Here is a 13,032-nt window from a genome sequence, read left to right on the forward strand (position 1 = left end):
TTGCAGTCAAAGTCATACAGTAACAGTGTTGGATGTCTTTTAAGTTGAAATTTAGGTCCAGCCTGCTGTGTAATGAGCAAAGATCAGGGAATCACAAAGATGCTTATGACCATCTTTTGATTCTCTGAATTTGACTGGAGACTAAATGGATTAGTCCAGGATCTCCAGTCTACCCTCATTATTACACTAAAATATTTTACTTGTACATGGCAAGCTTGACATAATATCCACCCTATTACATTTAAGTTTTAAGTTTTCCTTATAAACAAACCTGTTACTTGCTATACTATAGAACTAACGCAATGCAAGGTTTTAAGGCAATTACAGTGATCTTATATATCAAGCAGCAACATGAATATAAAATATATGTATTTATGTTCTTTAACTAGTGGCTGGAGTTACTAATAATTGAAATTTGGAGTTAATTATAGCTGAAACTTGATCTATTCATTTAGGACAACCTCCCTGAGGTTTCTGTGACCAGGATTTTATAGCCAGAGACAAGAAATTTCACCACCATCACCACTGGAAACATGCAGATTTCTATCAAGTCAGTTATAGAAGAAAAATTATCATCTTGCAGGAACATATCCAGATAAACCCAAAAGGTATGATAAAGTTAGTAATGGAAAATCTTCTCTCTCCTAACTCCTATATATTACAGATAGTGGGAATCACTAGGAAAACTTGAAATTTTCAGAGACAGCAAATACAAAATAAATGATTACATTTATTAAAACCTACCTAGTTACAATTAGCATCCAGCAAATCAAGGAAATGCATGAACTAATTCTGGAGAGCTGGAATTTCACTAGCCTGGGTTTGGGCCGGTGGGGAATAAGTTTTTTTCATCCTGCAGAATTTAAGATTTGTGTTCTCCTTCCCAATCCTTTCACCAGAATCCAAAATTTACAAAGGCTTTTTGTGAAGGGTGAAGGTCATCCCTGGCAGGTAGGTCCATGGAGGATCTTCCCAGACTTAACGGAGCCTGGGTTGGAGTGGCTGTGCGTCATTTTCTGCTTCTCAGGTGGGAGAAGCTTCTGTAGTTGGACCCTTCTACTCTCTCTTTGGCAAAAATTACACACTGGACAAGAGAGATTATACAGGTTATATTTCAGTGGAAAATACTCTTGTGAAGCATTTTTGATGAAAAAGCATATCCTTTTTCTTCAATAAAAAGAAAACATGACCGCCACCCTGTAATAGCTCTGGTTTGCATGCAAGCAAACACAATTCCCACCAACAATAGCTCCTCTATTTTGCGTGCAAGTGTACACACATTTCCCTTTGTTATTGTTTGTAGAGTACTTTGAATAGGAAATTGTATTTGGTGCTAAGCATTAGTGCAGCTTGCTGTTAGCTTGTTTACCTGGTACCCCAAGTGCCTCACGGGTCCCAAGACACTTGGTGCTGCTATGAAGCAGCATATTTGTTTGTTCCCTCCATGCCTTGCAGTTTCTTGGTGTGTGAAATAATGATTGTACACTATGCTTTAATTTTAATTTTGAAGCAGACATGGTCTCAGCCATCCTATGTGACAAGAACGATTAGTTTGACCTTCTATATGAATCCATCACTGCCGCTTCAGCTGCCACCCTTTTGTCATTTTGTATCTTAGAGGAAGTGCAAAAGCCAAGCATCAAAACTGAAATCATTGTATTAATGTGTGTGAATAAATGACATGAGGATGCTTCAGAAGCTCAGATATTCTGCTTTTTCATTATTTCCACTGTTACAAAGAGATCTGTCACAGATGTTTGTTCCTGGAAAGAGTGCACAGGAAGGAGGAAAACGAGTAGGTAGACAGACAGACAGACAGTTACCTAAAGGAAAGGACCAAATATGGAAAGCTTTTGTTTGAAATGCACTGAACATCATTTCCTGGAGACATCCACAATGGAGTCAAAAGGCCTTGTGTCTAGGTAATTGTAGTCTGCTAAGGTTTCACGATGGAGAAGCAAACAAAAACATCATTCATAAAACACGTCCACAGTACACGAGTTACAACCAACTAGGTCAGTGTAGTTAAGAGCCAACTGACAAGACCTGGGAAGTCAGAGCACCTGTGCTCCAGGCCTTATTACTATTTATTATTTATTTTCTTTTTTCCTCTTAAGCTAGGACAGGAAGACCAACACAAATTTGTTTTGCCTTTCAGAGTATATTTGAACAGACAAAATGGGTGTCTTTCAGTGGATTTACCTCATGTGAAAGCACTTACTTATAATAATTATCAAGGGCATGTGTGTCAGGGCACGACCTGATAGGTTTAATTCAGAGCCATCTAATGCATGAGCTCATGTGAAAGGGCATGTAGCCCAGCGTCCTACTAAGCAAGAAGTCTATAGCAACTGTGTTGATCTTGCTTGCCTAAAGCCATCCCTGAGGGTAAGTCCCCTGACATCAGCCTTGCTAACTATAATGCTGCCAGGAGTCAGGCTTTAACACCCAACAGAATAATCTACACCAGCAGTAGGACTTTTGGTTGCCTGCAGTACGATTTCTGACTGTATGAAGACACAATTCTTTTCATGCTCCCAGCCACTACTGTTTTTTTTTTGCAGGAAATCATGATTTTTTTTTCTGTTTGTCCTGCAGGCCTTCTCTGAAGGAGAAAGCATATAGTTGCACTTAGCTTGGAAATAAACGTGCTCTGGAGTACAAAAGCCTGGGATCTGCACTAACCACAGCAACATGGCTTCTGTTTTGGAGCTGTCTGACATCTGTCCGAAGAGAAGCACAGGCAGCTGGAGTTCACATCTGTCTGGAAAATAGCATGTAGACATACCCATAGTCATGCTTTCAAATCTTTTAAGCATAGACAAAGCCTATGAGAAATAAAAGGGAATGTATCTCATGCTACGTGCAGCTAGAGAAGTTTGATGCTGATCTTTACCCAGCTATGAAACTAAGGATTTAGGTCTGTCATCTTGCTCAGGAACTGGAGTTTGAGGCTGAAAAGTTGATATAAATGGTGCATTCAGAGAAGATTGTGTGTGTGTGTTGATTAAACTGTATGTTTAAAGGAGGGAAGAATGCTATATCCCATAATTCTGCATGGCTATTTCACAAGATAAGATAGGCTTGAGTTGGGTTCCCAGGTCTTGGACAAAGTTAACTTCCAGTCTATTCAGCTTTTTTTCCTGAGTTGGTTTACTTAAACATCAGTGCCAGACTAGCAGCTGTATGGTGGAGGGTTAGCCGACCCATGGAGTCTGAGAAAACTTCCTGAAGGTCTGTAACTTAACAAGCCATGCGAGTTGTATCTTCACAACTGCAGTCTCCAGCAAAACTCAACACTGCTGATGTGTTTCTATCTTTCTCTTTTTGTAAGTGAGCTGTGAAGCAGAAGCCATAGTCTGTGAAGGAGATCCTGCAAGTATTTCAGCCATGAATTACTGCCATTTTATTGCTGGGCTTCGTTTTTTGTGAGCTGCAACTCTGTGGTGTTGTCCCTGATAAAGCAAATAATGATACTGAGTAGCGTCTTTTCAATTGTGTCTGTTTCTAAAAGAATTCTAGTTTATTTCCCAGCATAATACAGAGCCTTCATCTAGTTTGCTTTTGTTTTATATTCTGTTCAAAGATATAAGCCTTCATGAAGCCTACCAGCTAATAATGAATTAAGCTCATTTTAAGTCATTAATCTATTGTTCTACATGATCTTTCCAGAACACATTTAAGATGTCTGATGCAATGTTTATTCTCAGTCCTTTTAATGCAAGTCTTCTCTATGACTGACTGCCTGCCTTTGTTTTCCATTTGCATCCTGCAAAGGATTGTCTATACAAGCCTAATGGTTTACAGTAACCCTTTAAAAATTAGATATTTGTGGTGAACCCATTCAAGATAATTTTTACAAAAGCCTATTATTCCACCCAAGCCTCTTCTGAGCAGAAAGCCAAGTGCACTAAATGTATCAGCATTATGATAGCCCAAACCCATTTGCTGTGGTATTGAGGACTGACACACAAATGACCCTGGGTCTCAGTACATGGAAATTACTTGTAATTATTCTATATTTTCCAGCCCTCAACCTGTTCATCTCGTAACTCTTTGGTAGAGAGTCCTTTGAGCTGGCTCTAGCATTATCAGGGGAAATTCTGAGATCTCTGTTGGAGCTCTCCAATTTGCAGCTGAGTAGCTGACCCATTTTTGTTTAGGGCAACGTGTCTGGTTATAAAATCATCATTCTTTCTAAGCCTCTTGCAGGGGGACAAATGGATGTATTTTTTTACTCTATGTGATATTTTTAAACTGATAGAGAGACATTATTTGCTCAGCATTTTTTTCATCTTCATTTCATGAGAAATGAAGGTCTTTGGCCTAGAATTTCAATTTGATTTATATTCACAATTTCTCTCAACATAGCTGGTATCAAAACATGAACATTAGCTTTAATCACTACCAAAGGTTTCCATGTGATTTCATAGTGTGAGAGGATGTTGGTTTTCCTCATAATTTTTTAATTTCTCATAAACTGAATATCAAATTCACTAACTTTCATCCAAAAATCAATTACTTCGAAAACCTGTAGGAAAAGAGACCTTGAAAGAATATCCTACCTTAATTTTTGTCGCTCTATCCAATCTTGGAGCTGTCTCTTGTTAGTTGGGATCATTACTATATCTTAAAAGAGGCAGCTTTGTGCAGTAAAATGGCACCATACTGCTCAATCTATCTGCTAGGTAGGAGTCCTCTGTATTTTTGCTCCATGTTCGACCGATTTTTTTTTTGTGTGTGTTTATTAACACTACCAACTCAATGGAGCTGTGAAAGTATGAACATTTCTCTATTCCAAGTCATCAGAAAGTAATTCTTTTTCTCTTCTGAGGCCGGGACCTTTAAGAGTGGGCAGAATGTAAATCAGGAATGAAAAGGATTTGATTCCCACTTGCCAAGGGGAGGTTCCCATCTGTTCTTATTGAAGTGTATGGGGATTTTTGCGATTGACACTCTTGAAAAAAGGGTCAGACCTTAATTCGAGGGAGGAGAGAGCATTTAGCTCTTTTGTGCTGTTATTTATCTAAAATAAAAATGCTTCAGCTAAACAGGCTTGTGACCATCTGAAGAAGCTGCTTAGTAAAAAATATTCTCAGTTTTGTAAAGGTGTACACCCCTAGAAATTAGGTGGTCTTGACCACCACACAAGCAAATCTGCATAGGTTAACGAGGTGTATCAGTACCTCTTTTACCCTATGGAAGCCATATCTAACTCATCAAGGTCTTTTCCATTGCTAAGAATATTCAAACATTTTACAGGTCATCAATAATGTGCCTGTTCCTACCACCAGCCTGAGGAATCTCCTGACAAAGAGCCAACCAAACATAACTTCATCTTTTACCCCAAATCTACATAAGCAACTTGATACAGATGCTGCATTCTGGACCATATTTTTTCTAGTAGTTTCTCTAGTCCAGTCAGTCTGAAGAATCACATATTTATGCTGAAATATTTCTTTTGTTACCTTCAGGACAGAACTGGCACTGACTCCAGCTCAGAGTGGGGTGGGCTGCACAGTAGACCAATTTTACAGATTTTTACAGCTCCTGAGTACAAAATTGTTATCCATTGCCCTCCAGCTTGCTCCCATAGCAAAGTAATTGCAGTATTTATGTTCAATGTGCAGTTTGTTACTTTCCCCTTCATGTCAATCTAGTCCCTCTTATTCTCTTTTCTTTTTTCCTTTGCAGTGGGTAACATATTTGGTGTTAAGACTGCGTTTAGCATCAGATTCTGGCTGCTCAGGGAAATGAGTATTAGGTTCATCGTGTAAAACAAAACCATAAAGTAGTCCTAACAAATTAGTTTATGAACAATGGAAATTAAGACATATTGAAAGAGGAAGTTAAGAAAAAAAAAGGAAACACTTTAAAGCAATTATGAAGCATAAACCATATCAATACCACCCAACTCAGTGTAAGATAAGAGCTCACAAGGGAAATTTTCTAGTCCATAGGTAAATGTGCATGCACGGAGCTCTCTACTCTACCTAGTCCCAACAACCTGTTTCAGAAGTATCTGTAGCCGTCTTATTGAAATTAAGCATCTGGTGTGGGAAATCATCAGGTGGTGTTAGAGAAGCCATAGTCTTCACTTACTAACCAGAACTCCAGCGGACATCTCTTGTGATTGTCATACACACCTCTGGTTTCAGAGCCTCTGCCCATCAGGACACACTGAAATGTTCACTTGTGTACATATATAGCACACATATACATTTTTCAGCTGGCCTTTCTTAAGACTATGTCCCATCAAATTGCTCAGCCTTTTGAAAGAACTTGAAGTTCTAGTTCTCAGTAAAAACATCAGGTGTATCATGCAATGTAACTTGCAGCTCAGCTGCCGGCAGAGAATGTAAAGCTGCCTGAAATCTATCTGTATCAATATAGGAAGATTTGTCACTGTTTTCATACCATGCTAATTACTGCTTTGACTTTAAAGAGCAGATAGTTTTCTCTTGCTTTGCTCACTACTGTCTGAGGTAAGCTATTGAACTTCAATGGAGTTATGCCAATTGAACCAGCTAAGGATGCTGCCTTCTATTTACTCTTGCACCTCCCGAAGCATGCGTGATTCAAATTCCATTGGGACTGCTCTTTTATCTTTGCAGTGAAAAATGTCCCTATTTTTCCCTCACAGAGCAACATAAGCACTGTCTGCAAAAATGTCTTTTCAAAAGTAGCTTGCAACTATCCGCTAGAAAAACTTGGATTTATTTCAGCTACAGTTCCAACATCCTTAATTATATTTTCTAGTAATGTCCATAGGAGCTCATTCGCAAAGAAGTAAGCTGATATTGCAAACTTTCTTGTAAAATCTGGAATTTCTTACATATTCCTATAAAAATGAGCCAACTAGCTAACAAGTTTTGAAGCAATAGCTATGGGGCAAAAGCTATAGTATGTTAAATCACACAATAAGAACAGTGAATTGTCACAGTGAACAGTCCCAGACACATACAGCCTGTAGATTGCTCAGAAAAAGCTGTTCATCAGAAAAAGAGCATAACTACACAAATATATTTTGTAATCTATTAAAGATGTGAGGAATTCTATCTGTAAAGGACTTTTGATGTAATACAAAGGCAGCTGAGCAGAGACAATGAGTGGAATAGATCTGTGTTAAACACCGTACCTTCAAGTGGTTGCTGAGCACCACATGGTACCAAGAATAAAAATATCCTAAATAGAATGGAAAATTTTAAATCTCTATCAACCAGAGACAAAACTCTACGGAAATAAGGAAGACAACAGAAGGAAATTCAGTAGGCGCTTCACTCTGTGTCTGTAAGCAAACGGTGCCAGTAGAAATGAAGGCATTCATAAGATATCTTTTTTTCTGACAGCGGCTGGTTCTGAAAATCTTATTGCAGTTAATAATTTTCTGTTAACTAGAGCAGAGTCTGACTGTGAAGTGGTAGTACAGAAATGTGAGGAGGCCTGAATTCCATGTAAAAATTAAATGTGTAAGATTGGCTCAGAGTAAGCAGAGGCTTGCAATTTTGAGGGCTAGCTAAGAGGAGACTGGGTCCTAATGGGAGCTGGGAAGAATATTCAGAGAAACTACTGGAAAATCAAGAATGAAACGAAAAAAAAAGCTCTTATAAGGTGCTGGTTAATGCATGTTAATGAGGAAGGAAGTCACTTGGCACAGTCTGCTGAACGAACTCCACAGTTCTTTAACACTGCAGGCCTGGTTTGGTATGTTAAAATGTCACCAAAACCTCAACTCTGTAAGGTTAAAAAGGATGCAGAGCTCTACCTTAGATCAAAACAAGAACAGAGCAGCTTGCATATATTGGACAATCACCACTTTAAAAGATGGTGTCCAGAAAAGGAAATACCTATCCAAAAAGGCAGTGGTTTGCACCATGTATTTAATTGATTGCAGACATTCCCAGAGTATGGCCAGTGTGGGCAAAGGATGACAAGTACGCATTTAGCTCAGATGAACTCCATATAGCAGCCACAAATAATGCTCTGCAAAATATGAAGACTGTTGACCTGAAAGTATATATGACAGCTATTATTTCAAAGCTGCACACCAACACATAAACCACTCTTCATAGAAACTCTACTAAAAGATTTTAAAGAAAAGACTCAAAAATAGAAGATAAACTGATGAAGAGTGTTATTTACACATCACCAAAAGAAATATTTGGGGTACAGCCACAGTTGAACTGTAACAAGGGTAGGAATGCTACTTCTTGAGTTAGAAGGATGCCATTGCTTTTATCTTATCCAGGGGTATCATGCTGAAGTGATAGAAGCAAAAATAAATAAGGATATCTTTAGAATATCTCAAAGTGGAGTGCTTTTTCTCCTGCTGGACTACTACAGAGCTGACAGTGCACTCCCACTTCTATAGCAGTGCTGCATGCATTCCCCTGCTCCACTTTGAGACTGTCACATCAGAAGGATGCATGTGGTATGATATGGCACTGTCAAAACAAATTACTTGCTGCTTCTTGATGTCACTATCCATGTGTCTGAGGAGACATAAAAGTTCAGGTGTCAATAACATCACAGATTAACTGGACATCACTGTTAGGTAGTTTAGCAGACAGGTTGGAAGTTCCACATTACATGAGCATTGCTCACTTGTCATTCACCAGCTACCCTGGGGAATAACTACATGACTTCTGGGTGGTGCAAAGACACATGCTTGGCACCGCCTGCACAGTACCTACAGCACGGGGAAAACAGGAAATGAAACAGTCTTTGTCAAGGTCCTTGCTGCAGAGTGGTAACTGAACAGCATGGGGAGCTTGAACTCATACAATTAGCCGTTTCTACTTTTTACAATGCCCCAGTCAGTATTTTCCTGTGGTCAGAGTTGGGATTTTAGAAGCCAGATCTTTTATGCAATAAAGCACCACAGTGACTAAAGTTCCTCTGGCAGACTTGGACAGCAAAACTGACTGGAAGAAGTCCACCTTTTTCTTTTTGTCTCCAGTATGAAACATTTCTGCGAAAATATATTGGAAATTTTGTGTCTTCATCAACAACTGGAAAGTAGAAGTCCAGCTTTCTTTTTTCAGTTATAAGTTTTGGTTTTCCACTCTTTTGAAAAAGACAGTTCTTTTTGGCTACAAAAGAAATTGCAAGAGAAATCATTAGCAGAGTTTTCCACCTAGCTCAAATGTCGTTCTTCAAGCGACTCTATCCTTTTCAGCTTTCTTCTGATGGTGTTGTTAGACTTGGCAATTTGGTAGCTATTATCATTTGTGATAGGAATTACCCTGAGACATCGTATTTGTCCAAAGATCAATTTCCTCTTTTAATTAGGATTGAGGTACAAGTTGCATCCTGGTGTTGAATCAGACTCCAGCTGGCTCTGAACTTTTTCCAGTTGATTACAGTGATTGCAGTTCTTTGGCTGGTTCTTCCAGCATAACTTCCCTGCTTTAAAGAGAGTGGGAGTGGTTGGTTTGAACAGAGTAGACAGCTGAGGGGATGTTTGATAAGAACTGCATCTAATGTAACAGAACTGATCAATGTCATTTTCCTTTTAAAGAAATGGTCGCTAGAAGGTGCTGTTCAGCAGAGCGCAGCTGACATAATGCTCTGGATGGCATAAAGGGATTTAAGAAATAGCTGGAAAAAGCATGCATGTGCATGGGGTAGCTCTCAGTTAGAATGTGTCCAAGCACAACCTCTCTATTCATAGCCACAGAAATAAAAAAGCCACCTCCAGGGCTTAATATCACATCTCTACCAAATGTGCAAGATAGGACATGTTGAGCTTGCTGGACTCTGTGTTTCCTAGGAGCTTAAAGAGCCTGTCATGTGTCAGCCAGTCTTGCTGCTGCTTCATTTCCAAATCAATGTGAAGATGTTTTGATGAGTAAAAGACAAATGATTTGTGATGTACTTGTTTGAGAAAGCCTCTCTCAGTTAGCGATAAACTCATTGCAACTGCATCATAAAGGAGATAAAGTCACATCTTTATAAGAAAGAAGAGGTAGCTGTCAGGTCGCTCACATTTGGGACCCCAGATTTTTTTAAGTCTTTTCTTCTCTAGATTGGTAATAGCCTCATATCTTTAGATTTCCCTCTGAAGTCCCACCTAAATTTACTACCAAGAGGAGAAAGGTATGGTATGGTCTATGCTGGCACTGAGGAAGGTGAGGAGAGTGGTGAGCACCAAATACAGGGGCCACTGTACCAAGGCATAGATTTTTGTCTTCAACAGTGTGAATAAAAGCAATTATTGTATATTGCTAGCCATTTTTTTTTCTGCGTAAAACAGGTCATATGTGACTCTAAAAGGCAAAGACTTAGACGTTATAATTTAGTAGCATGACTGAATGTTGTGATCAGGTATTTAATCACAAAGGCCTAGCTGCATACCTCATTGACTAGAAAAACATTGTCTGTGTGTTTTTTTGCAGAGTGCCACATATTGCAAAGCATATATTACCCTGTAAATATTAATGGTAAGTATTTTAAGATCAGTAGTTGCCTTCTTTTCAGAACTGCTCAGACGTGATGCTTACATTTCTGCCTTACTGAATTTGCTCTTTTGGGACCATTTAGTCAATCCTGTCTTGCTATATTAGGAACCTCTTGAACAAATATAGTTCACTTTTTTTCATTTTGATATACCCTCAAATAAGTCATTAATTGCCCAATGAGCCCCACAGACAATTAATAGTTTCTGTGCATAATACATCAAACTGACTAGATATGGAACTTTTAACTGGATCACAGCATAAAGTTTAAAGGATACACACAGGAGTGTGGTGTTCTGTTTTCTGCATCCAGCTTTTCCACTGACTTAAAGTAAGTGTGAGGGTTGCAACCCTGAAGACCAGTTGTAGCAGAGGGCTGGAAAGCGTGGCCCTCCAGAATGGACAACCCGAGGACCTGGCTACAGCATGCTAATAAGATGGATGTAAGAGTGAAATATGAACAGTTTTGTGGACATATGTGGTTTATTTTGTATTTTATGGAGGTTTTTTATATCCCTTGGTTTTCAAGAAGTCGAACAATTACAACCTTGCACTCAAACAGCTAAAGGAAAGCTCTTTTGGTTACACAAGGTCAGGAAGTAGTATAAGAGCTGAGAAAGAGCAGCTGTTCACGTGTAATAGCCCTGCAGTCCACGATTTGTGCCAGCAGTGAACGAGCCAGCTGCCAGGAGGCACTCCATGCTTCCCCAAGAGCATGCCCAAACCACCAGTTAGGGTGTTGTAGGCCATGCATGAATGTTTCATGGAGTGGAACTAGAAAGGGGCATGCCTCCAGTACAAGTTTACTGCCTGAAGGAGGTCCCTAGCCAGCTCTGCTCCTCTCTTTCTTCCTTTTCAACCCCATGAATCTTAAGATATTCAGCACAGGGCATCCTGGGTTTGGTAAGAGGGCAGTGTTCCTACCCAAATGAACTCATAGGGTGCTCTCACACGGAGACAATGCTGGGGCTTTGGCTTTCTTAGGCCAGGTAAAGAGCTGTATTCAGAGCTCCTCCTTCCTCCAGGAACTCTCCAAACATCAGCAGTCAGTGCCTTAGAGACAGGCAGAGGAGCCATGCCATTCTGACTATTTTGCTGCCAGGCCCACCTTGGGAGCACTTTGGCACCATATCAAATTTGTCAGGAATGTGGAAAAGGGAAGCTGTAACCTTGGGTCTCTGCTTGGACCAGAGGGAAGTACTGTGGCAACAGCAGCAGGATCAGAGGGGCTGCCTGAGGTGCCTTGAGCACATTTAAGCAAAAAACCCAGTTTAGGGATTCATAGCATTTGAGCAGGAATGCTTAGGACACTGCTGTTCAGTCACTCTTGCAATACCTAGGTCCCTTCCTGAATTCAGATCTTCATCTTGGTTACTCAGTTTTGCCATCTGTTGGCATGGAATAGTAATTCCTTTATATATAGGCTTTATATGAAAAGGTCTATGGAGTTTAATTTATAATCTTTCAACAAAGTAGTTACAAATATGTTGCACTTCCTTTTATGAGCCAATATTTCAATTAACATTTGCCTAATTCTTCTTTTTTACTTGTTTTCTTGTGATGGTTGGACTTGATAATCTTAAAGGTCTTTTCTAGTTGATTCTGTGATTCTATGACTCTACTTTTATCAACAGCTACTTGGTTGTCACAAACAAAAGGTTTGATTGGTTTTCCCCTGCATTCGGTTCCACTGAACATATACTGCTATGCTTCCACCAAAATACCTAGATGTAATTCACGCTAAGACCAGAGAACACAGTAAAGAATAAAGCACAATATTAAAAAACCACCATTCATTCAAAGATGAATAAGTAATTAATTGCTTTCAAGCTCTGAATGTCACAAAATTCTGGAATCACAGAACATCCCCACCAAAGGTAGAACAACCTTTTTTCTTTTTTTTTTTTAGATTTTTAACTAGAGTATTGTAGAGTGATTCAAGTGATTCTACAGACATTTATATAAAAAAATGACTTTACACACATGTAATCATGTTTAGTTCAAACAGAACTAGTGAATTCATAATGTTACCCTAGTGCATATTTAGGAGTATGTTTTCACTTTTATATGGAACATGTGTTGTCTTTTGTCAAAAGAAGAATATATGCATGCCTACATACATGAAAAGAGATAAGGGAAAATATGCAATCTGAAAGCAAAATCCCTGCTTGACCTTCAGTTTACTAAATAATGTTTGTATAATACATGTTAAACAAAAAAGCCAAACCATGTTATCTTACAGTTGGCTATTTTCCTAATACAACACAGTTTGTCCTCCTCTGCCTTTTATTCTGAATTTGACAACCTGAAAAACGCATCTTCAAAATTAGAATATCTTGTCTTTGAAAAAAATATTTTCTTTGTGTATTAAAGGGCAAATGTGCCTCCAATACAGAAGGTGTTATAACTAGGATTACTGCTAACTTCTTTTGTTGGCTGCCATCCCACCAAATGAGTCACATTTAGACTAGATTTGACCTTATTACATGCCTGGGGTCAGTATCCTGGAGATTTGGTGGTTACTAATGGTTACTTCGCCAGAGAAATGAAGGAGGAGGTAAGACAGAAAAAAAGC

At 39.1% G+C, this 13,032-nt stretch overlaps 1 long non-coding RNA gene across 2 annotated transcripts in view; it reads right to left on the reverse strand.

The window, feature by feature from the left end:
- Nucleotides 1–801: 801 nt before the first annotated feature.
- Nucleotides 802–13,032, reverse strand: part of LOC133275579 (uncharacterized) — a 31,593-nt gene continuing 19,362 nt past the window's right edge. The window contains exon 3 of one of the 2 annotated variants that reach the window (XR_009745606.1): nt 802–1,084. This is a non-coding gene — a long non-coding RNA (uncharacterized LOC133275579). Of the gene's footprint in view, nt 1,085–8,699; nt 9,093–13,032 lie in introns of those variants that run through there. The other variant, XR_009745605.1, reaches the window with a different exon arrangement.

Source organism: Pezoporus flaviventris, unplaced genomic scaffold, assembly GCF_033815535.1.
Source record: "Pezoporus flaviventris isolate CSIRO_AGI_PZ_B2104156 unplaced genomic scaffold, CSIRO_AGI_Pfla_v1 ptg000002l, whole genome shotgun sequence".
Taxonomy (NCBI): Eukaryota; Metazoa; Chordata; class Aves; order Psittaciformes; family Psittacidae; genus Pezoporus; species Pezoporus flaviventris.